General features: G+C 43.1%; 3 non-coding genes across 3 annotated transcripts; all 3 read left to right on the forward strand.

The window, feature by feature from the left end:
* The first annotated feature begins 879 nt into the window (after positions 1–879).
* On the forward strand, positions 880–953 carry trnan-guu (transfer RNA asparagine (anticodon GUU)). The gene has a single exon. It is a non-coding gene; the product is annotated as a tRNA-Asn (tRNA).
* A 13,062-nt stretch (positions 954–14,015) lies between these two features.
* trnal-uag (transfer RNA leucine (anticodon UAG)) lies at positions 14,016–14,097 on the forward strand. The gene has a single exon. It is a non-coding gene; the product is annotated as a tRNA-Leu (tRNA).
* Positions 14,098–21,480: 7,383 nt separating this feature from the next.
* On the forward strand, positions 21,481–21,553 carry trnav-aac (transfer RNA valine (anticodon AAC)). Its single transcript has one exon. It is a non-coding gene; the product is annotated as a tRNA-Val (tRNA).
* The last annotated feature ends 3,830 nt before the right edge of the window (positions 21,554–25,383 follow it).

The following is a 25,383-nucleotide window of genomic DNA, read 5'->3' on the forward strand; positions in this document are numbered from 1 at the left end:
TTCACATTTAATAAAGGGTTTATTTGCATTGGAAACGGTGCAGATAAGGTTCAGCAAATGATCCCTGGGATGAGGGAGTTGTCGTATGCTGAGAGGCTGAGTAAATTGGGCTGAAAGTCTCTGGAGTTTGGAGGAATGAGAGGCGATTTCAATAAACCTACACAAGTCTGATTGGGTTTGACAGGGTGGAGGCTGAGAGATTTCTTCTGCTTGTCGGGAAATCTAACCCACGGCAGTACAGTCTCAGGAAAATGGGCTGATCATTTCGGCCTAAGATAAGGCGAAATTACTTCACTGAAATGGTTGTGAATCTTTGAAATTCCCTCTGCCAGACAGTTATGGAAGCTCCATCATCGAATACATTTAATGTTGGGATAGACAGGTTTCTGGCCTCTCGGGGAATTCAGGGATATGGGGAGCTGGTGAAAAACTGAGTTGTACCCCAAGATCAGCCATAACAAGCTATTTTATTCAAATAACCAAGAACTTTAAGGAAACAAGTAAAACATGTTAATTAAGGTACTGCCCTTCATTGACTGGAAAGTGCTTTGTGACGTCCGCTGGTCGGGATAGGTTCTATATAAATGCAAATATTTCATGATCTTCAATCCTCGTCCTCTGTTACTGAGCCCAGTCAGTGGGAACAGTCTGTCCCTCCCTGCTCGATCAAACGGCCGTTTTCCATGTTAGAAGGGATGAACCATTCCACCACAACAACACTGTGGGGTAAAATAATAAAATATACATGTTTAGATTTGTAAACGATGCCATCATTTGGTCTTTCTGTGTCAGGTTTGGTGAAAATTGAATTGGCGTCTAACTTGCAGCCAACACGCTGTCACCCTGATTTAGGATGCCATGTAAGCTCCGTTTTCGTCAGTCTCTGTGGCGCAATTGGTTCGCGCGTTCGGCTGTTAACCGAAAGTTTGATGGTTCGAGACCATCCAGCGACGGGACTTTCACTTTTTTTCCCTCTCCATCTGCTTTCATTGTCTCTCGGTTTTTGAGTGTCACTGAGTCCTTGGGCAACACTAAAAAAAAACTTATCGTGTGTTTCTGCCTCTACTGTTAGGCGACGTTAGTTTATTGAACATTTATCTCCAACATCTTATTTGTAACAATTTATATATTTCAAATATTATTAAACTCAATAACTGAACTCGAAACTTTAACCCATGTTTTATCTTGGGTTTCCATTTTCCTGCACACTCCCCTTCTTTCTCAGATTTCTCAGGAATCCGTCTGTCGCAACCTGAAATGTGTTCAATAAGGAAAATACACAGCAAGTCGGCAAAGATCAGTGGAATGAGGACTGAGTTAAACTTTCACCAGAATGCTGTTTTTATAATTGCAAAGTCCTGAGATTGAGAGCAGATAGTTCACATGGGAAAGGGCTGTTTGATAGAGCAGATAGGGACACACTGTTTCCACTGACGAGGGTCAGTAACCAAAGGATTGGGATTAAAGATAATTAATGAAAGACCGACTTGTATTTATGTAGCGCCTTTCCCAGTTGCTGGACGTCACAAAGCGCTGTGCAGCCAATGGAAGACAGTTCCAATTGAAAAAAAAGTATCAGCTCGACAAGGAAGAGTGCACTCGCATTTGATCCGAGGACCTCTTGATCTGCAGTCAAATGCGCTACCGCTGAGCTACATCCCCTCAGTCGCAAGCTGGTTCACGGGATCCAGCATATTCTTATTAAGTGTGGAGGGGGATCGAGTGGTCAGACTGCATCCCGCTTTGTCTCAGAGTTACTGGTTTCTGAGTGAAGTCGGAAAGCTTAGTGTTTAAGTTAGCGAGAAGTTTTCTTGTGATTTGGCTGAGATTTGGATCCAGGTCGAGGAGATATTTGTGTCAACCTAATCGATAAAATCTACCCCATTGTCATACAGATTTGTATCCCCATCCGTATTGGCAGCGCTTTGCAGCCTATCACGGCCTTTCACTATCTGTGTTTATTCTTCAACTGTTGCCCATGTGACATTTCCAATTCAGACACAGAATTATAGATCTAACTGCACTGCTTCTGAGAGAGCTGTTTTCGATCAGGAAGCAATTCAGGTTTGTTGAACGGATTATGAAAAACTTTAAATCTTAGCATATCGAAGCCGATCTATGACTCTGAAAGCGCCGAATCCTAAGCACTGGACCACCAGAATTTCAGCTTCCTGATTCTCCCAGAAACTGAGTACAGGAATATGCACAGTGCCAATTACTCACGGTTGCACTCACCTTCCAATCGTGTGCACGTTGTTCAGCTTTGAAACTGTTCATATTTTCACATTCGCTTCCAGTGTGATGAAAGCGGAGCTGTGATAAGATGAACCTTTTCAACAGATGAACTACAATAAGGTTTATAAGAAACATTACTCTTTGAATGTGGTGGGCTACAGTTAAATTTAATGCAGCAGAAGATAGCTCACTCATTTTGACAGGAGGTGCCAGCAATTGCAATGTAAATATGATGTCGAGATACGGACGTTGGACTGGGATGGGCAGAATAAGACGACTCACAGCATCATGTTAAAGTCCAACTGGTTCAATTGCTCCGATAATAAAATAAATTTGCTTTATTTTATCAGCGCCCCGAAAGCTCTTGATTCCAAATCGCTCCGGTGTTGTGAGACTTCTTAATGGAAATATTAATTGTTGTGGGTAATTGACAGGATTGTGGATTGGGGCAGATTTTTCCTCCTTGCTGTTCAACCTGCCACAAGTATCGCTCCCGTTTTAAATCAGGAAGCAATTAATTCATGTGTTGTACGAGAGCAATGAATCATCATTCCCTAACTGGGAATCGAACCCAGACCATGGCATTGAAGGCGGCGAATTCTAACGACTCGACCAACAAGGAATTTGAGGTGTCCTGAGCATTATTGAGCAAGTGTGCGTGCGTGCGTGTGCATGTGTGTGTGCGTGTGTGGGTGGGTGCGTGCGGGTGCGTGCGTGTGTGGTTTCGGAGAAAGGTCTTGTGCTCTAGGGTAACCGCTGATGAATGAAGCCGTCGACCTCTTTATCGCTGAGCTTTTTGTGTTCTTGAGCAATCGTTCTCTGGAGCTGATGCAATGAGGCCAGGAGAGTAACCCACTGCACCTTCTGCAATGTGATTGCGGTGCGATATACTGAAAGCTGTTAATTTTATAAAAATCATCTTTTTGCGAATTGTAAATCAAATGCCCTTCAGTGCCCGGTAAGAATTCTCTCCAGCTAAAAGTGCAGCTGGTTTATTTGGAATCTCTAGCTTTCGGAGCGCAGCTCCTTCATCACACACACTGAGCATTCACCACATTTTTCTGTCTTTCAATGAACGCAATCGATATCTCATCAATTCCCCGGTATCCTGAGTCTCTGACAATGATTTCCACAGTACACTGCTTTAAATCTTATTTTTTCAATGTGAAATTAAGCTGTTTGTTCCATGTGAAGGATTTACACTTATACCCTTCGGGGATGATGGTGACGTAGTGGTAAAATCAGTGGAGCATGAATCCCGTGGCTCAGGCTCACAGGTCCCGATCCCACCACAGTCTAGAACTGAAACGGAAGTGAAAGTTAGTCTCAGTAATGAAGCTTGTTTTCTGATTGTCATGAAAACTCATCTGGACCTTTTGCAGAAGGAAATCTGCCATTCTTCCCCTTTCATCCATTGGACTCCAAACCCAAGGCAATGTGATTGACTCTTAACTGCCCTCTGAAATGGCCCAGCAAAATACGCAGTTCAGTGGGAAATAGGGGTGGACAACAAATGCTGGCATTGAGAATGAAATATATATTGCATTAGCAGCATTTTATGAAATGATTAATTCTCATTTTGTTTCATTTCATGTCAAATAGGGTGACATATTCTGGTGTCTCATTATTTAAAACCGCAGCCCTTTAACTGTTCAAACAGGTAAGGTTCAGTCAGAGAAAAGTGATCCACTGTGATCCCAAGCAAGGTATTGTAGTTGCTGCAAATCCCACCTCAAAACAGAAAATGTTAGAAGCACTCATCGGCTTCAACAGCTTCTGTGGAGAGGGAAAGAGAGTGAATGATTCAGGTTGCTGACCTTTGACCCTAACTGGAAGAAATTTGTCATTGAATGGTTTTCAAACAAGTACAGAATCAAGGAAAATAGAGAGGGAGAGGAGGAAAGGACAAACGGTCTTTTGATAGGATGGGAGGCTGGAGTGATTGAATTACAATGGAGATGATTATTGTTCCCACTGACACAATCGCGCCGATCTGGGTTTGAATCTCACAATAAATGAGAACAAAACCTCTCGCTGAGTTCAGCGCGAAACTCCCGCCTTCCAGTGAACTGGAGGCAGTTTTCAGTCACAAACCCACAACTCTGAGATAAACAACGCAGAAAGGAGAAAGACTCAGTTTGAGCGGTGATGCTTCTGGAGGAACGGAGATCGGGAATTCACCCAAGAATGGGGCAAAGTTTAAAACGATGACGCCCAACGTGGGGCTCGAACCCACGGTCCTGCGATTAAGAGTTTTATGCTCTACCGACTGAGCTCGCCAGGCACATGGATCAGGTTGGTTTCCATAACCTAAAATGTATGGAGACAAATGTTTTTCCAACTGGTGTCGATACTTGCCCTGATTTCAAAGTTTACAATGAATTTAAGACTTACCTGGATAGTCACATGAGCAGCCTGGGAATGGAGGGATACAAACGATTGGTCTAGTTGGACCAAGGAGCGGCACAGGCTTGGAGGGCCGAAGGGCCTGTTTCCTGTGCTGTACTGTTCTTTGTTCTTTGTTCTTTGAATCGACCTACAGAATCCCCAAGGTTCCTATCCCTTCCTCACAATCATCAATTACATCATTCACATATTCCAATGCTTCGCTTCACCTCTCCCAAACATTCCGAACTCCTCTTACACAATTCACCTTTTTTTGTTCATAATAAACTAGCCTGGGGTGGGGGGAACAGCCTCTCAGCATGGACACTGTCAAACTGTTTTCGAGTTTCAGACTTTTCAATAAGATCACCTCTGATTATTCTAAACTCCAGAGCGAACAGACTCATCCCGCTGAATCTCTCCTCCCAGGAGAAACGCAGAAATCAATTCAGTGAACCTCGGATGCACAGAGACAGCGAATGAATGAAGAGTGCAAGGATCAAAATCGGTCAACGTAATAAACACACTGTCAGAGACACTGACAGATTCTGAGGGAGATATATAGAGACAATGAAAAACAGAAATAGCGAGTGAGGTACACATCCACAACCCATGAATGAATAACAATATACACACAGCCAGCTGCCTGAACCAACAAACATGGGGTCCTCTAAACTGGTGACCAGAGATCAAGTGAATGGCCACAAGCATATTCACCTTTTAATGTCTTGATTTTCTTGTGTGTGTTGTGTTGATAGATTGCCTGCTCTGTGTGCTCAGGTTCTCAAACCAAATCCCACGTAAACCAATCCCACCGTTTGCACTGCAAATACATTTACAAAACCTTTGACTTTTCCAATACGAAATGACAGCTGAATGAGACCTCTTGCTTGGCCTGTGAACCCAGGACCTCTCGCAAGTTGGTGATGTTAACACCCTCAGCCCGAATCATACCCCTCGTCCAACGAGCCGCTGCTGGCGAAGTTGTTCAATGAAAATATTTCCATTGCCATTCAAAGCTACTCAGACTTCTGCAGTGAAAGGTGAAAATGCTGGAAAACAAATCTCATATTTTAGCTCCATAATCTTTGATTACCACGGGGAATGGTTAGAAATGTAGGAAGTTTTAAAGAAGTGTTTTGCAGCAGCATAACAAGAGGGGAGGCCTCTGGCCGGGTGTAAATCAGGAGATATTAAATGGGGGAAACAAAGAATTTTAAAGTAATGACACCACAGAATGGGGCCATTCCTAAGTCCTTTACAGGACGCAGTTGTGTTGTGGATGAAGGGGAACCTGTGGATGTAATTGGAGCCACAGTAATGAGTTGGTGGGTTTTGAAAATTGAAAGTTACACTTAGGAAATAGAATTAGGAGCAGAAGTGGGCTAATACAGCGCTTCGAGCCTGAACCGTCATGCAATCAGTTCATGACTGATCTCTCCCTGTTCTAAAATCCACCTCCCTATCTGTTCCAATATCCCCTCATCCCTTTTATTATCAGGAATATATCTGTCTCTTTCTTGAAGCCATTTAATGATTCAGACTCCATCGCGCTATGGGGAAATGCATTCCAAAAATTCACGACCCTCTGCGAGAAGTAGTTCCTCCTCATCTTAGTTTTAAATCTACAGCCTCTCAACCTATACATTTGAGCTGTTCTTCTCGATTGCCCCATGAGAAGAAACATTTCGTCGACGTTAAATCTATCAATTCTTTTTAGAATTTCATATACCCCGATCACTTGTGAGGCACGACTTGCCCTTCACAGATTCGTGAAGGGCAAGTCGTGCCTCACAAATTTGATTGAATTCTTTGAGGAGGTAACTAAGTGTGTTGATGAAGGTAGGGCAGTTGATGTCATATACATGGATTTTAGTAAGGCGTTTGATAAGGTCCCCCATGGTCTGCTTATGATGAAAGTGAGGAGGTGTGGGATAGAGGGAAAGTTGGCCGATTGGATAGGTAACTGGCTGTCTGATCGAAGGCAGAGGGTGGTGGTGGATGGAAATGTTTCGGATTGGAGGCAGGTTGCCAGCGGAGTGCCACAGGGATCAGTGCTTGGTCCTCTACTCTTTGTGATTTTTATTAATGACTTAGAGGAGGGGGCTGAAGGGTGGATCAGTAAATTTGCTGATAACACCAAGAATGGTGGAGTAGTGGATGAAATCATAGAAATCGTAGAAACCCTACAGTGCAGAAAGAGGCCATTCGGCACATCGAGTCTGCACCGACCACAATCCCACCCAGGCCCCACTCCTATATCCCTACACGTTTACCCGCTAAGGTGTTGTAGGCTGCAAAGAGACATAGATAGGATGTAAAGTGGGCTGAAAAATGGCAAATGGAGTTTAACCCTGATAAATGTGAGGTGATTCATTTTGGTAGGACAAATTTAAATGTGGATTACAGGTTCAAAGGTAGGGTTCTGAAGACTGTGGAGGAACAGAGAGATCTTGGGGTCCATATCCACAGATCTCTAAAGGTTGCCACTCAAGTGGATAGAACTGTGAAGAAGGCCTATAGTGTGTTAGCTTTTATGAACAGGAGGTTGGAGTTTAAGAGCCGTGGGGTCATGCTGCAACTGTACAGGACCTTGGTGAGACCACACTTGGAATATTGTGTGCAGTTCTGGTCACCTCACTATAAGAAGGATGTGGAAGCGCTGGAAAGAGTGCAGAGGAGATTTACCAGGATGCTGCCTGGTTTGGAGGGTAGGTCTTATGAGGAAAGGTTGAGGGAGCTAGGGCTGTTCTCTCTGGAGCAGAGGAGGCTGAGGGGTGACTTAATAGAGGTTTATATAATGATGAAGGGGATAGATAGAGTGAACGTTCAAAGACTATTTCCTCGGGTGGATGGAGCTATTACAAGGGGGCATAACTATAGGGTTCGTGGTGGGAGATATAGAAAGGATATCAGAGGTAGGTTCTTTACGCAGAGAGTGTTTGGGGTGTGGAATGGACTGCCTGCAGTGATAGTGGAGTCAGACACTTTAGGAACATTTAAGCGGTTATTGGATAGGCACAATGAGCACACCAGGATGATAGGGAATGGGATAGCTTGATCTTGGTTTCAGATAAAGCTCGGCACAACGTCGTGGACCGAAGGACCTGTTCTGTGCTGTACTGTTCTAATTTCTAGTTCTAAAAACTCCAGCATGTTGTGGGACTATTTTACCTCAGTGTCGATTTCATGTCCTAGCGAACTCAATCGGTGTTGTCATTAGCTGAAGCAGTCCATGTTCCATCCAAACTGGACATATTAAGTGATGTACGGTCAGTCAATTTGAAAAACACATTTCACCCGTGACCCTGGTTGTCCAGGGAGTTGTGTTCAGTCCCACCCCAGTGTTGTTTGGTTTCAATTCCCGCTCAGGAAACAATTATTTATTGCTCTCGGCAAACTATTAAAAATAACCTGATTTGCTATCTGATCAAAAGCAGATCTACTAAAATCAGCCGAGTGAGGTTTGCAAGTCTCCATCACAGCTGGAAATGTCACATGTGCAACAGGTCAAGAACAAATATAGGAGCAGAAAGACAATGATAGGCTGCAAAGCGCTGACGATAGAGATGGTGATGTAAGGTAACATCTGGAAGGTAAATCGGTCAGATTTTAGCGTTCACACTGAATTATTAAACCTTTCCCTCACTCTGCAACGACAATGTTTGAAAACGTTTCTGCCCAGTTTTGAACCGTCGGAAGCGAAAGTAATAACTGTGCGTGGAATGTCTGTTGTCTGTTATAATGGACTGAATATATCACTGTGGTGGAAACAGAAGGTGCCATTTTGCGATAGAGACTTACTTGTGGTGAATCATCCAAACCATAAAAACAAATGTCAGGTATTGCCTGGTGGAACATATAAAACACAATCTTTCCTCGTGTCCTGGGGTGAAGACTGAGCAAATCCAACAGGAGGTTTTCATGTCATATCTGGCAGTATATTGGGAACCAGACAAGGTTAAGGACAGTTTAAATGGTGCTGGTCCTTCACTGCAGCTGATTCTGTTTCTGACTGGATGTGATTTCTGTTTGTTCGACAGTTCAGGATGAATTGATTCAGTGAAGGAGCAGGCTCAAACCGACTGATGGCCTTTCTTAGCTCCTTTGCTGCTACTAAATTTCATTAACGTTTTCAGTAAAGAGCAGGATGGTTATGGGGTAGCGTGACGGGGCAATTTAAACCAGTAGTTAGGTCCCATCTCTGTATAAGCTGTGGGTTCAAATCCCGCCATTGCTCGAGTGGGTTTAACTTTTGGTCTGTGCAGCTGAAATCCAGCAGTTCAGATTGAATGCAGGAGTTTCTGCCGTGTTGTTTTTGGCCGGAAGAAAGCGGAGACACTGACCAATGTAAACAGTTGTTGAGGTAAAGAAGCGCATGTGGAAGGAGTGGAGCAAATTATTGTAGATGCTGGAATCGAAAACAAAAAGGGAAAATGCTGGAAAATCTCATCAAGTCTGGCAGCATCAGTTATGAGAGAAGAGAGCTGATGTTTCGAGTCCAGATCACCCTTTGTCAAAACTGGAAGGAATTGAGTTGCTCCGACAGAGAATACAAACGGGAACACAGGCTGAATGGCTATCTGCCGATATAACCACAGGATTGCAAACATTGAGACTGCAGTCCCGGCCCAGGGGTAGATTGGGATTTTTTAACTGAGGCTCAAATCCTGTCATGTCCGCTTCCCGTCGTTCCTTATTTTTATTGAAAGTTATTGGAAATGAAGCAATGGGTACAGAGATGATCAACTCACTGAAAATCTCTCACATCAGCGTCTCTGAGGGTCTCGTGACCAGAATCGGCGCCGAGACGTCGTTTCAATCCCCAGTCACGGAGTGAATAACTTTTTGTTCAATTCTTCCTTTAATGAAAACACGCCTCAGAGCGTCTGTGAAGGGAGCAATGTCTAAATCTTCCAGCTGAATGAACTTGCATCGGAGTTGGAAAAGTCAGAGATGCAAGTCTAGGATGCCACCGGGACTTGATGGATTGAGTTATAAGGAGAGGCTGGATAGACTGGGACATTTTTCCTCTGGAGCGTCGGAGGCCGAGGGGTGATCTTATAGAGGTCTATAAAATAATGAGGGACACAGATCAACTAGATAGTCAATATATTTTCCCAAAGGTAGGGGAGTCTAAAACTAGAGGGCATAGGTTTAAGGTGAAAGGGGAGAGATACAATAGCGTCCAGAGGGGCAATTCTTCACACAGAGGGTGGTGAGTGTCTGGAACAAGCTGCCAGAGGTAGTAGGAGAGGCGGATACAATTTTGTCTTTTAAGAGGCATTTAGATAGTCACATGGGTACGATGGGTATAGAGGGATATGGGCCAAATGCGAGCAATTGGGATTAGGTTAGGGGTTTTGAATAAAAAGGCGGCATGGACAAGTTGTGCCGAAGGGCCTGTTTCCATGTTGTTCACCTCTATGACTCTATGACTCTATGACTCCATGTAACAACAACGAACAACTCTGAAGAAGAATCACATAACAAGCACAACATACATGTCAGATACACACACAGCACACATGTCAAATCATGTCATTTTCAAGTTGCGTCTTTTAATTTCCTGCTCTCCAGCAAATCAAACTCTCCACCAGATCAAAAATCTCCGACCTCAAACACTATGCTGTTCCTCAATCCACTGATAATGCTGCACGTAATGTGAGCGACTTGCAGCGCTTGGCTCCGTAGCTCAGTGGTTAGAGTACTGGCTTTGTAAACCAGGGATCGTGTGTTCAGTTCTCAAGTAGACCAAGCTTAGTTGAAAGAAACTGTCGGGTCGAGTCCAACAGACTGCGCGACAAAACAGGAAGCTTTTATGAGTGAAGGGGCAGATCAGGTGCCAACTTGAAAAGCGAAAAAATTTTCTTCGTAAAAAAAACAGAAAGAGTAGAATATATTTGACGAGCTGAAAAATATTAATGTTGATATTAAGAATGGAATAGATTCGTTTGTCCAAGGAATGCGTGACGTTAGCATGTAGGTGCAGCAGATAATTGGAACGGACATTACATTTTGGTCTTTATTGCCGGCAGACTGGAGTCCAAGAATAACGAGGTGTTTCTGCTGTTGCACAGGGTTAGTTGAGACGACATGTTGAATATTCTGTGCAGATGTGATAGTCAAATTTAAAAAGGGATGTGCTTGCATTGGAAACGGTAAAGAGAAGATTCACCAGATTGCTTCCTGGGGTGAGGGAGTTGTCCTGTGATGAAATTCTCTGGAGTTTAGAAGAATGAGAGGCGATCTCATTACACCGACACAGCTCTGAATAGGTTTGATAGGATAGAGGCTGAGAGATTGTTTTTTTTTCTGCTGGTCGGGGAATCTTACCCACTGTGGCACAGATAAGGCGCTGATCATTTTGGGCTAAGATAAGGAGAAATGACTTTCCTCAAAGGGCTGAGAATCTTTGGCATTCTCTGTACCTGACAGTTATGTATGCCCCATCATCGAGCACATTTAAGGTTGGGATGAACAGGTTTCTGGTCTCTTGGGGAATTCAGCGATAAGGGGAGATGGTGGAAAAACTGAGTTGTAGCCCAAGATCAATCAAGATGGTATTGAATAGCGGAACAGTCCCGATGGACTGAGTGGTCTGCTTCTTCTCCTGTTATTCATGTTATAATAAAAGCAGAAAGTGCTGAAAGATCTCAACAGGGCTTGCAACAAATGTGGAGCAAGATATAGAATTAAGTTTCCGAGTCCAATATGACTCTTTGCAAACCAGTAACTGATTGCGAGTTACAGCAATTAGCACAGCATCGAGAATGGGAATTGAATTGGATCCAGGCAGTGAAACGCTGAATTTAAACTGCCGCAGGATTTCTGTTGGAAAATTGTTCAGGAAAGTTGCTGCCAACTGAAAGGGAGGAGGTTTGAGAGCATCCTGCGCCAAATAGACTCCCTCTATTACTGGTTCTACTTATGTTCCCAATATTGATATACTTTGTGTCCTTCTGCATCAGGGAAATACTGTCCAAACTTTGCCAGTCTTGCTGATATTCACTGAGTTGTCATACAAATCGATCGATGAATATTCATTTCAAATAAAACGAGATACATTGGATCATGCTGCTGTATATTTCCAACCTATTAGAAATATGGGATTCACAGTAACTGATAGAAATTGATGCTATAGTTGAAGATATATAACTGGAACGCAACATCACACCGAGTGAATCCACTGTCTGCTTAAATGTTGATCAGTGAAAATTTCAACCATCCACTGCTGTGTAACACACGGCCACTGAGTCAAATAGCAATAGCCAGTCAAAAAAAGCCTGCATCAGTCAATCTTTCTCGCAACTTTCAAACTTGTTGTTATTCTCTGTACCATTTGCCTTGAAGTATATGAATAAGTGAACGCAGTTTGTGATGGTAAAAAATGTGTTCACCCCCTCTGGGAACTGAATCACATTGATGCACAGAGGAACACACACAGACACCGAGAGTCACAGAGGGCTGACAAGACACAAACACCCATAGATCAATGATGTCACTAACTGGGTTCAGTTTTGTTCCATTTCTGGCTGGGGTTTTGGTGATTTCTAGCTGATGAACAGAAATGAAGGAATGCGAAGTGAAGCAGGAAAAACAGATGGGAATATTTGAAAGATTTTGATTCCATTGAAAGAATAATAATTCTGCAGTCATCGAAAGGAATGAATGCTGAGCAGCGCATTGGGTGAGGTTCAAATCTCCGTGAGAAAACAATAATTTCAAATCCACCGCCTGAGCCGCTTGGCCACCACTGCAACCGGTGTCAATGTGTTCGTGTTACTCATATTAAATCATTGAATAGTGACAGCAACAAAAGTTGCTGTCGAGAACCTTCTGTTCTAGAAGGTCACGCTGCACCTTTCATCCCTCCTTTTTCGTTCTTACAGAATGCCATTCGCTGAAAAGACAAACGAGCTGCACTTTTTGGCAGTGGTGGGATTTGAATCCACAGCAATTCAGATATTGAAACTTAAATTTAGTAATTAAGACCATGCGGCTCCGCTAACAGTCGAAGGTAACTATTGCTCAGAATAATACCGGCAATGGGTTAGAATATGATTGAGATTTTGGATAGAACATTTAGCCCCTCAAGCCCCTCACAATATTTTGGAAACACAGCCAAGCAGTTGTTTTCCATCTGTTACATTTCCGACTTTTCCAGCTTTGATGAAAGATCCAGCTGGAAGATTAACTTTGTTTCTCTCTCCACAGACGCTGCCAGATCTGGTTTCATTCAATGCGGAATTCCTTTTCATGGTGTCAGTTCACACAGCAATACAAACGAGTTACCCTCTGGCTGGGGATTGAATCCAGTCCACAGTGATGAACGTGCCGAATCCAAACCACTCGACCAGCAGGGAAGCTGACAGTGACTTCCCCAATCAGCGGATCATCGTCATTTTAGCCATTCTCTTCCTCCTCTTCCGTCACACAATCGACGGGTTTCTCATTTAAAAAAATACTCAACTTATTTCCACATTTGTCACCTGCCATCGAGACCATGGCCGTGAAGACGTTGACTTTGCACCATTGGAACACCCGAGTTCCGCCATCACCAGCTCAATGTTGCCTTGTCTATCATTCCTTGTGTCAAATAATACATCCTCCCTCGTTTTCTGTGCCGAACCTTACCTTCTGCCCTTTTCAAGGAGTGACCCGTGACTTCACAACTAGAAAATGCAGGGGAAACCCATCAGACTCGTTAAAATTTGCAAATATATGAATAATATAACTTTTCCCTCAGTCTGCAGTGAAAATGATTTGGAAAACAAATTCTACCAGTTTCACGCCGTGGGAGGCGGACGCGATAACTGTCGTGGAATTATTCCTGTAATTGGCTGAACACTTCTCTGGTGTTGAAACGGAAGGTGCCATTTTGCAGGAGAAGTTTCTGGTGCAAGTGGTCTGGCGTGGAAACTAAAATAACAAAAGGATCGTGGGCAAAGCAAATTGTAAAACGCGCTGTAATCTGTTGGTCTGCTGGTTAGAGTTTGAAACTTTCACTGCTGTTTTGATTGCAGGTCAGGAAATGAAGATTTATTGCTCTCCTCCAATGCGTGAGAACAAATATCAGTTATTTCCAGGCAGAACGCACAAATCCCAGTCTCGCCTTGTGTCCTGTCCTTTCTCAAGTGAAGACCCTGAGCAAATTCAACAGGAAGCCATATTGTCCTTTCTGGGAGCTAAACGAGGTTAAGGACAGTTTAAATGGAGCCGGCCCTTCACTGCAGCTCATTGTGTTTCTGACTGGAGATGATTTTTGTTTGCTGCGCATTTCAGGATCATCTGATTCGGCTACGATTTCGTCAGGGCCCATCCCAACTCCACAGATTTTGATATATTTCAGTATTAATGCAATGAAACGACATGATTATCAAGACTGCCCGTGTGGTAGCGTGGCCGAGCGGTCTAAGGCGCTGGATTTAGGCTCCAGTCTCTCTCGAGGCGTGGGTTCGAATCCCACCGCTGCCAGAGTCCAACAGCTCGGGTTGAACGGAGGAGTCTGAGCGGTGTCGTTTTTGACAGACGCCCTTGTGAGAACAGGATATTGCGCTTGACTCATCGATCGACAGTTCCGACACGCCACAGCAAAAAAGCGCACCGACCTCCTCAGAAGACAAGTACGGGACACAGCCCTCAGAGTGCCCTTCCTCCTCCAGTCCGTCCCCAGAGTGCAGAAGCCAAGACATCTTCGGAGTGGAGAAGCTATGACATCTTCTTCGGAGCCTTCAGCGTACAATATCACGCAAAGGCCATCTCCACGCCCCCACGACTTGCCTTCAAAAAACAGCGCAACCTCAAACAGACCATTGTTCGCAGAAAACTCCCCGGCCTTCAAGAGAACAGCGACCACGACACCACACAACCCTGCCAGGGCAACCTCTGTAAGATGTGTTGGATCATCGACACGGATGCCATCATCACACGTGAGATCAGAATCCACCAGGTAGACGATACATACACCTGCAACTCGGCCAACGTTGTCTCCCTCATACGCTGCAGGAAAGGATGTCCCGAAGCATGGTACATCGCCGAGACTATGCAGACGCTACGACAACAGAAGAATGGCAACCGCTCGACAATCACCCGGCAAGAGTATTCCCTTCCTGTCGGGGCACGCTTAAGCAGTCAAGTGCATTCAACCACCGATCTTCGGGTAAGCGTTCTTCAAGGCGGCCTTCAAGACGCACGACAACGCAGAATCGCTGAGCAGAAACTGATAACCAATTTCCATACACGAGAACGGCCTCAACCGGGACCTTGGGTTCATGTCACACGACTTGTCACCCTCACCATTTGGCCTGGGCTTGCAAAATCCTACTAACTGGCTTGGCTTGAGACAATTCACACTGCTTTAACCTGTCATTGTCCCCGCTCTCCACTCGCATTGTCTGTACCTGTAAAGACTTGATTCGCTGTTAAGACACGCATTCCAACCATTATCTTGCAATTGAGTCTGTGTCTTTCTATGCCCTGTTTCTAAACCCAACTCTCCACTCACCTGATGAAGGAGCAGTCTCTCGAAAGCTCGTGCGACCAAGTAAACTGATTGGACTTTAACCTAGTGTTGCGAGACTTCTTACTGTGAGGGCGATCAACAATGATTTTACTGAATGGCGGAACAGGCCCTAATGAAGGAGCAAATGGTCCATTGCAACACCTCTTCCCTATTCTCTTATGTTCTTCTGTTCAGCTCATTGTTCTGAGAACAGATTCAAATGGTTCCTGCTCCTCCCTCTGACGTCATGAATTGGAGACTGAAGACACTCGGAGCTGATTGGGTGAAATGTCGGATAAAGGAGATGTGAGCTGATTGGGTGTCTCCTGCTGGAAAGGAATGAACCAATCACCACTGGGGCCGGATATTACTCAACATCTTCTGAACTCTGAACTGAAACAATTGAGCTTTAACTCATTGAGTTCCCTTAGGCATTTGCTGGAGGAACGCTTTTTTAATTTGGAATTACAAGATAAGTTGATACATCAGGTTGAAAGTAACGAGTGTGTTCTTGTATGAAGTGGCATGGGTTCTCAATCTAACCATGCGAACCTGCAGCAACACAGTGGAGTTGAGCATTGTAGTCAGGTCGATTGAGTGCGATATGCTATCATTTGTTTCTGTACTGTAGTGCTTGTAAAGGACCCGGGTCCGAAACCGGGCAGAAGAATACATTAAGATTTTTCATGTCGGGTGAGAGAAATCTGAATGATTTCAGTTTGTTGCTGAATATTATCCGAATCTCGATTCATATTATCTTTGCTTGACGTCGGCCTCAAATGCTTCCTGTAAACTAAATGCTGAATATTTTGGCGCACTGACAGGAAATAAATGTTTCTATTTTGACAGCATGCGCACATTAGCTTTTCGTTCAGTCTACAACAGAATGTAACGGGTTAATAGGTGCAGACTAACAGAGTTAATCACCATCTGAAACATGTCTAATGGTAGTCTGTGCTCTAAAAGACAGGTACAAGTGAAACTGCACGTGGGCATTGTCAGCTGTTCCTGAAGTGTAGTTGTTCTCACATTCGCCTCACACGCGAAAAGTCCCCGGTTCGAAACCAGGCAGAAACACTGTTGGATCGTTGTCATTAAGTAAGAGCGAAGTCTGCATGATGTAAGTTCATAGCTCAACCTCATGCGAATCCGATGTCACGGTCATGTTATATTGGCTTTGATCTCGGCCTCAAAAGCATTTCGGAAAGTCAGAAATGCTCTCTTTGAGGAAGCAGGGAATAAAGAACTCCATTGTGTATACACATATTCGCAACTCGTGCAGTCCACAAATTAATTTAATGGGATTAGAGGTGCAGACTGACCTAGTTAATCACCATCTGAAATATATCGAATTGTATTGTGTGCTCATAAAGACAGACACAATTGAAATTGTAACTGAACTGGAGGAAATGGGCACATTTCACAGAAGCACCTTTGTAAAATTGCTCTTCACAGTAAAGAAATAATTAAAGCCACTCAGACAAATGTGGAAATCGAGATTCAGTGCGGACCTCCTGGACTTCCGATAGATGGACGAGATTTAGGCGCCAGAATACTTCACACACAGAATAAAGAGGATTCAAGTACATTTTATTTTCTTTAAAGAATGAATGTGGTCAATCTCAAATAAACATCATGGCATGGGTATTACCCAGTGACTCTATTTCTTTTGTTGGTCAGACATGTTTCCAAGAAAATGTTGTATATTTCAGAGATATTCAATTCAGAATGAGGCCATCTGTGTTAAATAAACGTATTGAAATTAAATGTTGAATAACTACAAATATTTCATATAACTGTTTGAAATTATTTGATGGAAGATGAGAATGATGTATTAATGAATGAACCGAAACCATTGCTGCCTGAGCCATTTGCCAGACGAACGCTTTTTAATTTTGAAGTTTAAGATAAGTTGAGATATCAGGTTGAAAGTAACGGATTTGTTCTTCTATTAAGTGACATGGACCCTCAATGTGACCATGACAACCTGCAGCAACACAATGTAGTTCAACATTGCAGTCAGGCCAATTGGCGGCGTGGCGCATTCTCTTGTTTCTGTAGTGTAGTGGTTATCACATTGGCCCAACACGTGAAAGATCACCGCTTCAGAACCGGGCAGAACATTCATCAGTTTTCCCATGCAGGGTGAGGGAAATCTGTGTGATTTCAGATCGTTGCTGAACACCATCCAAATCTGGATGTTACAGCCATCTTATCTTTGCTCTGAGCTCGGCCTCAAATATTTTCTGTAAAATAAGAAATGCTGATTGTTTTGACGCACTGACAGGAAATTTTCGATTTAGACAGCGTGCACATATTAGCATCTCTTTCAGCCCACAAATGACTTTCATGGGTTTATATGTGCAGACTAATATAGTTAATCACCATCTGAATCATGTCTAATTGCAGTGTGTGCTCAAAAAGAGAGACACAAGTGATTGTGTCAGCGAATGAGAGGAAATGGCGCACATTTCCGACAACATTTTTTTTGAAATCGTTCTTCATAAGAAAGAAATAGGAAACAGCACTCAGTCAGATGAGGAAATCGAGACTCAGTGCGGATCTATTGGACTTTCCTAAAGATGGCCAAAATTTATGTGCCTGAATGTTTCACGCCCATTTTAAACAGGCTCAAATGCAACTAACAGATGCCTTTTCAATCTCTACCATTGAAATGGAGTTGATTTTGTTTAACAGCAGACGATGATCAATGTCAAAATTGCGATCTGCCTTACCCAGTTAGTCGCTTCCTTCTGTTGCTCAGTTATGTTTGCAATTCAGTGATGTTCAATTTCAGAGATATTCAATTCAGAATGAAGACATATATGTTAAATAACGCATTGATACTAAATATTGAAACAAATACTGAGTACAACTGTACAATGAGCTTTGCTAAAGTGTCATCTGGACTCGAAACGTCCGCCCTTTTCACTCCTTACAGGTGCTGTCAGACATTGTGAGATTTTGCAGCATTTTCTCTTTTCTCATCCGCAGTAATTTGCTTTTATTACTGAGTACAATTGATTGAGATTATTCGAAGAAAGATGAAAATAATGCATTAATGAATGGGCAGAAATCATTGCACCGTTAGATATTTGCGCGACGAACGATTTTGAATTTTGATGTTCGGGATCAGTCGTACAATCAGATTGAAAGCAACGATGATCTTCCTGAATTCAGTGACATGGGCTCTCAGTCGCACCATCGGAACCTGCAGCAACACAGCGTAGTTGAACATTGCAGATTGGCCGATTTGCTCTAGCATACTTCGAGCTGTTTCTGTAGTGTAGTGGTTATCACGTTCGCCGAACACGCGAAATGTCCCCGGCTCGAATCGAGACAGAATCATTCATGAAGCTTTCCCATGTCGGGTGAGGGAAAATTGCTTGATTTCATTTTCGTTGCTCAACATCATCCGAGCCTCGATGTGAAAGGCATGTTCTCATTGCTCTGAAATCACCCTCAAATGCTTTCTGTGAAATAAGAAGCACATTCTTTTTGACGCACTGAGAGGAATGTTCAATTTTGACACCGAGCACATATTCGCAGCTCGTTCAGTCTACAACAGAATTTGATGGGTTTATAGGTGCAGTCTAATATGGTTAATCACCATCTGAAATATCTGATCGTAGTGTGTGCTCAAAAAGACAGATACAAGTCATACTGTAAGTGAACGAGAGGAAATGGCGCACATTTCACAGGAGAATATTTTTAAAAATCGTTTTTCATCATGAAGAAACAGGAAACGCCAATCAGACAGATGAGGGAATCGAGACTCGGAGGGGGGGGGGGTGGGGGGCGGGGGGGCGGTGGAGGGGGGGGGGATCTACTGGACTTTCCTGTCAAGGGCCGGAATTTATGCGCCTGAATGTTTCACGCCCATGATAAAAAGGGCTCCAGGGTCACTATCAGATAATTCTTAAATCTCTTCCATTTCCATCGAGTTGACTTTTTCAAAAGGCTGACTATGTTCAATCCTAAAATTGTGATCTGTATTACCCGGTGACTCGATTCATTTTGTTGGTCAGTTATGTTTGCAATTCAGTGATGTTCAATTCCAGAGATATTCAATTCATGATGAAGACATATGTGTGAAATAATGCATTGATACTAAATATTGAAACAAATACTGAGTACAATTGCACAATGAGCTTTGACAAAATGTCATCTGGACTCGAAACGTCAGCTCTTTTCACTCCTTATAGATACTGCCAATCCTTGTGAGACTTACCAGAAGTTTCGCTTTTCGTTTCCGATTCCAGCATCCGCAGTAATTTGCTTCTTTACTGAGTACAATTGATTGAGATTGTTCAAAAGGAAGATGCGAATGATGAAATAATGAATGGGTAGAAGTCATTCCTCCCTTAGATATTTGCGAGATGAACGCTTTTAAGTTTTGATGTTCGGGTTAAGTCGAACAATCAGATTGAAAGTAACGGTTATCTTCCTGAATTCAGTGATATGGGCTCTCAGTCGAACCATTGGAACCTGCAGCAAGACAGCGTAGTTGAACATTGCAGACAGGCAGATTTGCTCCAGCGTGTTTCGAGCTGTTTCTGTAGTGGAGTGGTTACCGCGTTCGCCGAACACGCGCAAAGCCCCCGGCCCGAAACCGAACAGAAATGTTCATTAAGCTTTCTCATGTCGGGTAAAGATAAATAGCTTGATTACAGTTTGTTGCTCAACATTATCCGAATTTCGATGTCAAAGGCATGTTATCATTGCTCTGACATCACCCTCAAATGCTTTCTGTGAAATAAGAAGCACATTTCTTTTTGGCGCACTGAGAGGAATGTTCGATTTTGACGCCGAGCACATATTCGCATCTCGTTCAGTCTACAACAAAATTAAATGAGTTGATAGATGCAGACTAATATGGTTAATCACCATCTGTAATATCTAACAGTAGTGTGTGCTCCAAAAGACAGATACAAGTGATGCTGTAAGTGAACTCGAGGAAATGGCGCACATTTCACAGAATATCTATTTTTAAATCGTTTTTCATCACTGAGAAAGAGGAAAAGCCACTCAGACAGATGAGGGAATCGAGACTTTGTGCGGATCGACTGGACATTCCGGTAAAGGTCTGGAAGTTATGCGCCTGAATGTTTCACGCCCATAATAAAAAAGGCTCAAGTGTCACGAACAGGTAATTCTTGATTTTTCTCCATTTAAATGTAGTTGACTTTGTTTAAAAGCTGACGATATTCAACCTCAAAATTACGATCTGTATTACCCTGTGATTCGCTTCGTTCTGTTGGGCAGTTATGTTTGCAATTCAGTAATGTTCAATTTCTGAGATATTCAATTCATAATAAAGAACAAAGAACAATACAGCACAGGAACAGGCCCTTCGGCCCTCCAAGCCCGCGCCGCTCCCTGGTGCAAACTAGACCATTCTTTTGTATCCCTCCATTCCCACTCCGTTCACGTGGCTATCTCGATAAGTCTTAAACGTTCCCAGTGTGTCCGCCTCCACCACCTTGCCCGGCAGGGCATTCCAGGCCCCCACCACCCTCTGTGTAAAATGCGCCCTTCTGATATCCGTGTTAAAACTCCACCCGCCCCCCCCCCCCCTCACCTTGAACCTATGACCCCTCGTGAACGTCACCACTGATCTGGGAAAAAGCTTCCCACCGTTCACCATATCTATGCCTTTCATAATTTTATACACCTCTATTAAGTCACCCCTCATCCTCCGTCTTTCCAGTGAGAACAACCCCAGTTTACCCAATCTCTCCTCATAACTAAGCCCTTCCATACCAGGCAACATCCTGGTAAACCTCCTCTGCACTCTCTCTACAGCGTCCACGCCCTACTGGTAGTGTGGCGACCAGACCTGGGCGCAGTATTCCAAATGCGGCCGAATCAACGTTCTATACAACTGCAACATCAGACCCCAACTTTATGAAGACATAAGTGTTAAATAATGCACTGAAAGTAAATAGTGAAACAATTGTACAATGACCTTTGAAAAAGTTTCATCTGGACTCGAAACGTCCGCTCTTTTCACTCCTGACAGGCGCTGTCAGACATTGTGAGATTTTACAGCATTGTCTGTTTTCTCATCCGCGGTAGTTTGATTTCATTACTGAGTACAATTGACTGAGATTATTCGAAGAAAGATGAAAATGATGCATTAACGAATGGGCAGAAATCATTGCTCCCTTAGATATTTGCCAGAAGAACGATTTTGAATTTTGATGTTCAGGATAAGTCGCAGAATCAGATTGAAAGTAACGGTTATCTTCCTGAATTCAGTGACATGGGCTCTCAGTCTCACCATCGGAACCTGCAGCAACACAGCGTAGTTGAACATTGCAGAGAGGCAGAATTGCTGAGTTGTGGCTCAAGCTGTTTCTGTAGTGTAGCGGTTATCACGTTCACCTAACACGCGGAAGGTCCCTGGTTCGAAACCAGGCAGAAGCATTCTTTAAGCTTCCTCAAGTCATGTAAGAGAAAATTGTTTGATTGCATTTTGTTGCTCATCATGATCAGAGCCTCGATGTTAAAGGCATGTCATCATTACTCTGGCATCACCCTCAAATGCTTTCTGTGAAATAAGAAACGCTTTTTTTTTGACGCACTGACAGGAAAGTTCGATTTTGACACCGCACTTATTCGCATCTCGTTCAGTCGACAACAGAATTTAATGGGTTTTTAGGTGCAGACTAATATGGTTATTCACCATCTGAAATATCTGATAGTAGTGTGTGCTCAAAAAGACAGATACAAGTGACACTGTAAGTGAACTAGAAGAAGAATCTTTTAAAAAATCGTTTTTCATCACTGAGAAACAGGAAAAGCCACTGAGACAGATGAGGGAATCGAGACTCAGTGTGGATCGACTGGACTTTCCTGTAAAGGGCCGGAATTTATGAGCCTGAATGTTTCAAGCTCATAATAAAAAAGGCTCAAGGGTCACGAACAGATAATTCCTGATTCTCCTCCATTTAAATGGAGTTGACTTTGTTTAAAAGCTGACCATAATCAAGCTCAAATGTGCGATCTGTATTACCCGGTGATTCGCTTCGTTCTGTTGGTCAGTTATGTTTGCAATTCAGTGATGTTCAATTTCAGAGATATTCCATTCATAATGAAGTCATATGTGTTAAATAATGCATTGAGACTAAATAGTGAAACAAATACTGAGTACAATTAGAACATAGAACATAGAACAGTACAGCACAGAACAGGCCCTTCGGCCCACGATGTTGTGCCGAGCTTTATCTGAAACCAAGATCAAGCTATCCCACTCCCTATCATCCTGGTGTGCTCCATGTGCCTATCCAATAACCGCTTAAATGTTTCGAAAGTGTCTGACTCCACGATCACTGCAGGCAGTCCATTCCACACCCCAACCACTCTCTGCGTAAAGAACCTACCTCTGATATCCGTCCTGTATCTCCCACCACGAACCCTATAATTGTACAATGAGCTTTGATAAAGGTTCATCTGGACTCGAAACGTCCGCCCTTTTCACTCCTTGCAGGTGCTGTCAGACATGTGAGATTTTGCAGCATTTTCTCTTTTCTCATCCGCAGTAATTTGTTTTTATTACTGAGTACAATTGATTGCGATTATTCGAAGAAAGATGAAAATGATGCATTAACGAATGGGCAGAAATCATTGCTCCCTTAGATATTTGCCAGACGAACGATTTGAAATTTTGATGTTTGGGATAAGTCGCAGAATCAGATTGAAAGTCACGGTTATCTTCCTGAATTCAGTGACATGGGCTCTCAGTCTCACCATCGGGACCTGCAGCAACACAGCGTAGTTGAACTTTGCGGATAGGCAGATTTTCTCAACTGCGTGACGAGCTGTTTCTGTAGTGTAGTGGCTATCCCGTTCGCCTGTTAGGTCCCCGGTTGGAAACCAGGCAGAAGCATTCATTAAGCTTCCTTATGTCGTGTCAGGGAAAATTGCTTGTTTTCAGTTTGTTGCTCATCATTATCCGAGCCTCGATGTTAAAGGCATGTTATCATTGCTCTGACATCACCCTCAAATGCTTTCTGTGAAATAAGAAACGGATTTTTGACGCACTGACAGGAAATTACGATTTTGACACTGAGCACATATTCGCATCTCGTTCAATCTACAACAGAATTTAATGGGTTTATAGGTGCAGACTAATATGGTTCGTCACCATCTGAAATATCTGACAGTAGTGTGTGCTCAAAAAGACAGATACAAGTCATACTGTAAGTGAACTCGAGGAAATGGCGAACATTTCACAGAAGAATCTTTTTAAAATCGTTTTCATCACTGAGAAACAGGAAAAAACACTCAGACAGATGAGGGAATCGAGACTCAGCGCGGATCTACTGGACTTCCCGGTAAACGTCCATAAGTTATGCGCATGAATGTTTCACGCCCGTAACAAAAAAGGCTCAACTGTCACGAACAGATAATTCTTGATTCTCCTCCATTTAAATGCAGTTGACTTTGTTTAAAAGCTGACGATCGTCAATCTCAAATTTGTGATCTGTATTACCCGGTGATTCGCTTCGTTCTGTTGGTCAGTTATATTTGCAATTCAGTGATGTTCAATTTCAGAGATATTCAATTCATAATGAAGACATATGTGTTAAATAATGCATTGAGACTAAATATTCAAACAAATACTGAGTACAATTGTACAATGAGCTTTGATAAAGTTTCATCTGGACTCGAAACATCCGCCCTTCTCTCTCCTGACAGGAGCTGTCAGACATTGGGAGATTTTGCAGCATTTTCTCTTTTCTCATCCGCAGTAATTTGCTTTTATTACTGAGTACAATTGATTGAGATGATTCGAAGAAAGATGAAAATGATGCATTAACGAATGGGCAGAAATCATTGCTCCCTTAGATATTTGCCAGAAGAACGATTTTGAATTTCGATGTTTGGGATAAGTCGCAGAATCAGATTGAAAGTCACGGTTATCTTCCTGAATTCAGTGACATGGGCTCTCAGTCTCACCATCGGAACCTGCAGCATCACAGCGTAGTTGAACATTGCGGACAGGCAGATTAGCTCCACTGCTATCCCAACTGTTTCTGTAGTGTAGTGGTTATCACGTTCGCCGAACACACGGAAAGTCCCCGGTTCAAAACCCGGCAGAAACATTCATTAAGCTTCCTCATGTCGTGGAAGGGAAAACTGTTTGTTTTCAGTTCGTTGCTCACCATTATCCGAGCCTCGATGTGAAAGGCATGTTATCATTGAGCTGTTTCTGTAGTGTTGTGGTTATCACATTCGCCGAACACGCGGAAAGACGCCGGTTCGAAACCGAGTGGCACAGCAGTTAAGAGTGCTGCCTCAAGGCGCCAGGATCCCAGGTTCGATTCCCGGTTTGGATCACTGTCTGCGTGGAGTCTGCATCTTCTCCCCGTGTCTGCATCGGTTTCCTCCGGGTGCTCCGCTTTCCTCCCACAGTCTGAAAGACATGCTGGCATCACCCTCAAATGCTTTCTGTGAAATAAGAAACGCTTCTTTTGACGCACTGACAGGAAATTTCGATTTTGACACCAGCACTTATTCGCATCTCGTTCAGTCTATAGCAGAATTTAATGGGTTTATAGGTGCAGACTAATATGGTTAATCACTATCTGAAATACCTGACAGTGTGTGCTCAACAAGTCATACTGCAAGTGAACTAGAGGAAATGGCGCACATTTCACGCAAGATCTATTTTAAAATCGTTTTTCATCACTGAGAAACAGGAAAAGCCACTCAGACAGATGAGGGAATCGAGACTCAGTGCGGATCTACTGGACTTTCCTGTAAAGGTCAGGAAGTTATGCGCCTAAATGTTTCAGGCCCATAATTAAAAAGGCTCAAGTGTCACGATAATTCTTGATTTCTCTACATTTAAATGCAGTTGACTTTGTTTAAAAGCTGACGATAGTCAATCTCAAAATTGCGATCTGTATTTCCCGGTGATTCGATTCGTTCTGTTGGGCAGTTATGTTTGCAATTCAGTGATGTTCAATTTCAGAGATATTCAAATCATAATGAAGACATATGTGTTAAATAATGCATTGATATTAAATATTGAAACAAATACTAAGTACAATTGCACAATGAGCTTTGATAAAGTGTCATCTGGACTCGAAACGTCCGCCCTTTTCTCTCCTTACAGGTGCTGCCAGACATTGGGAGATTTTGCAGCATTTTCTCTTTTGTCATCCGCAGTAATTTTCCTTTATTACTGAGAGCAATTGATTGAGATTATTCGAAGAAAGGTGAAAATGATGCATGAACGAATGGGCAGA

Source organism: Mustelus asterias, unplaced genomic scaffold (assembly GCF_964213995.1).
Source record: "Mustelus asterias unplaced genomic scaffold, sMusAst1.hap1.1 HAP1_SCAFFOLD_145, whole genome shotgun sequence".
Taxonomy (NCBI): Eukaryota; Metazoa; Chordata; class Chondrichthyes; order Carcharhiniformes; family Triakidae; genus Mustelus; species Mustelus asterias.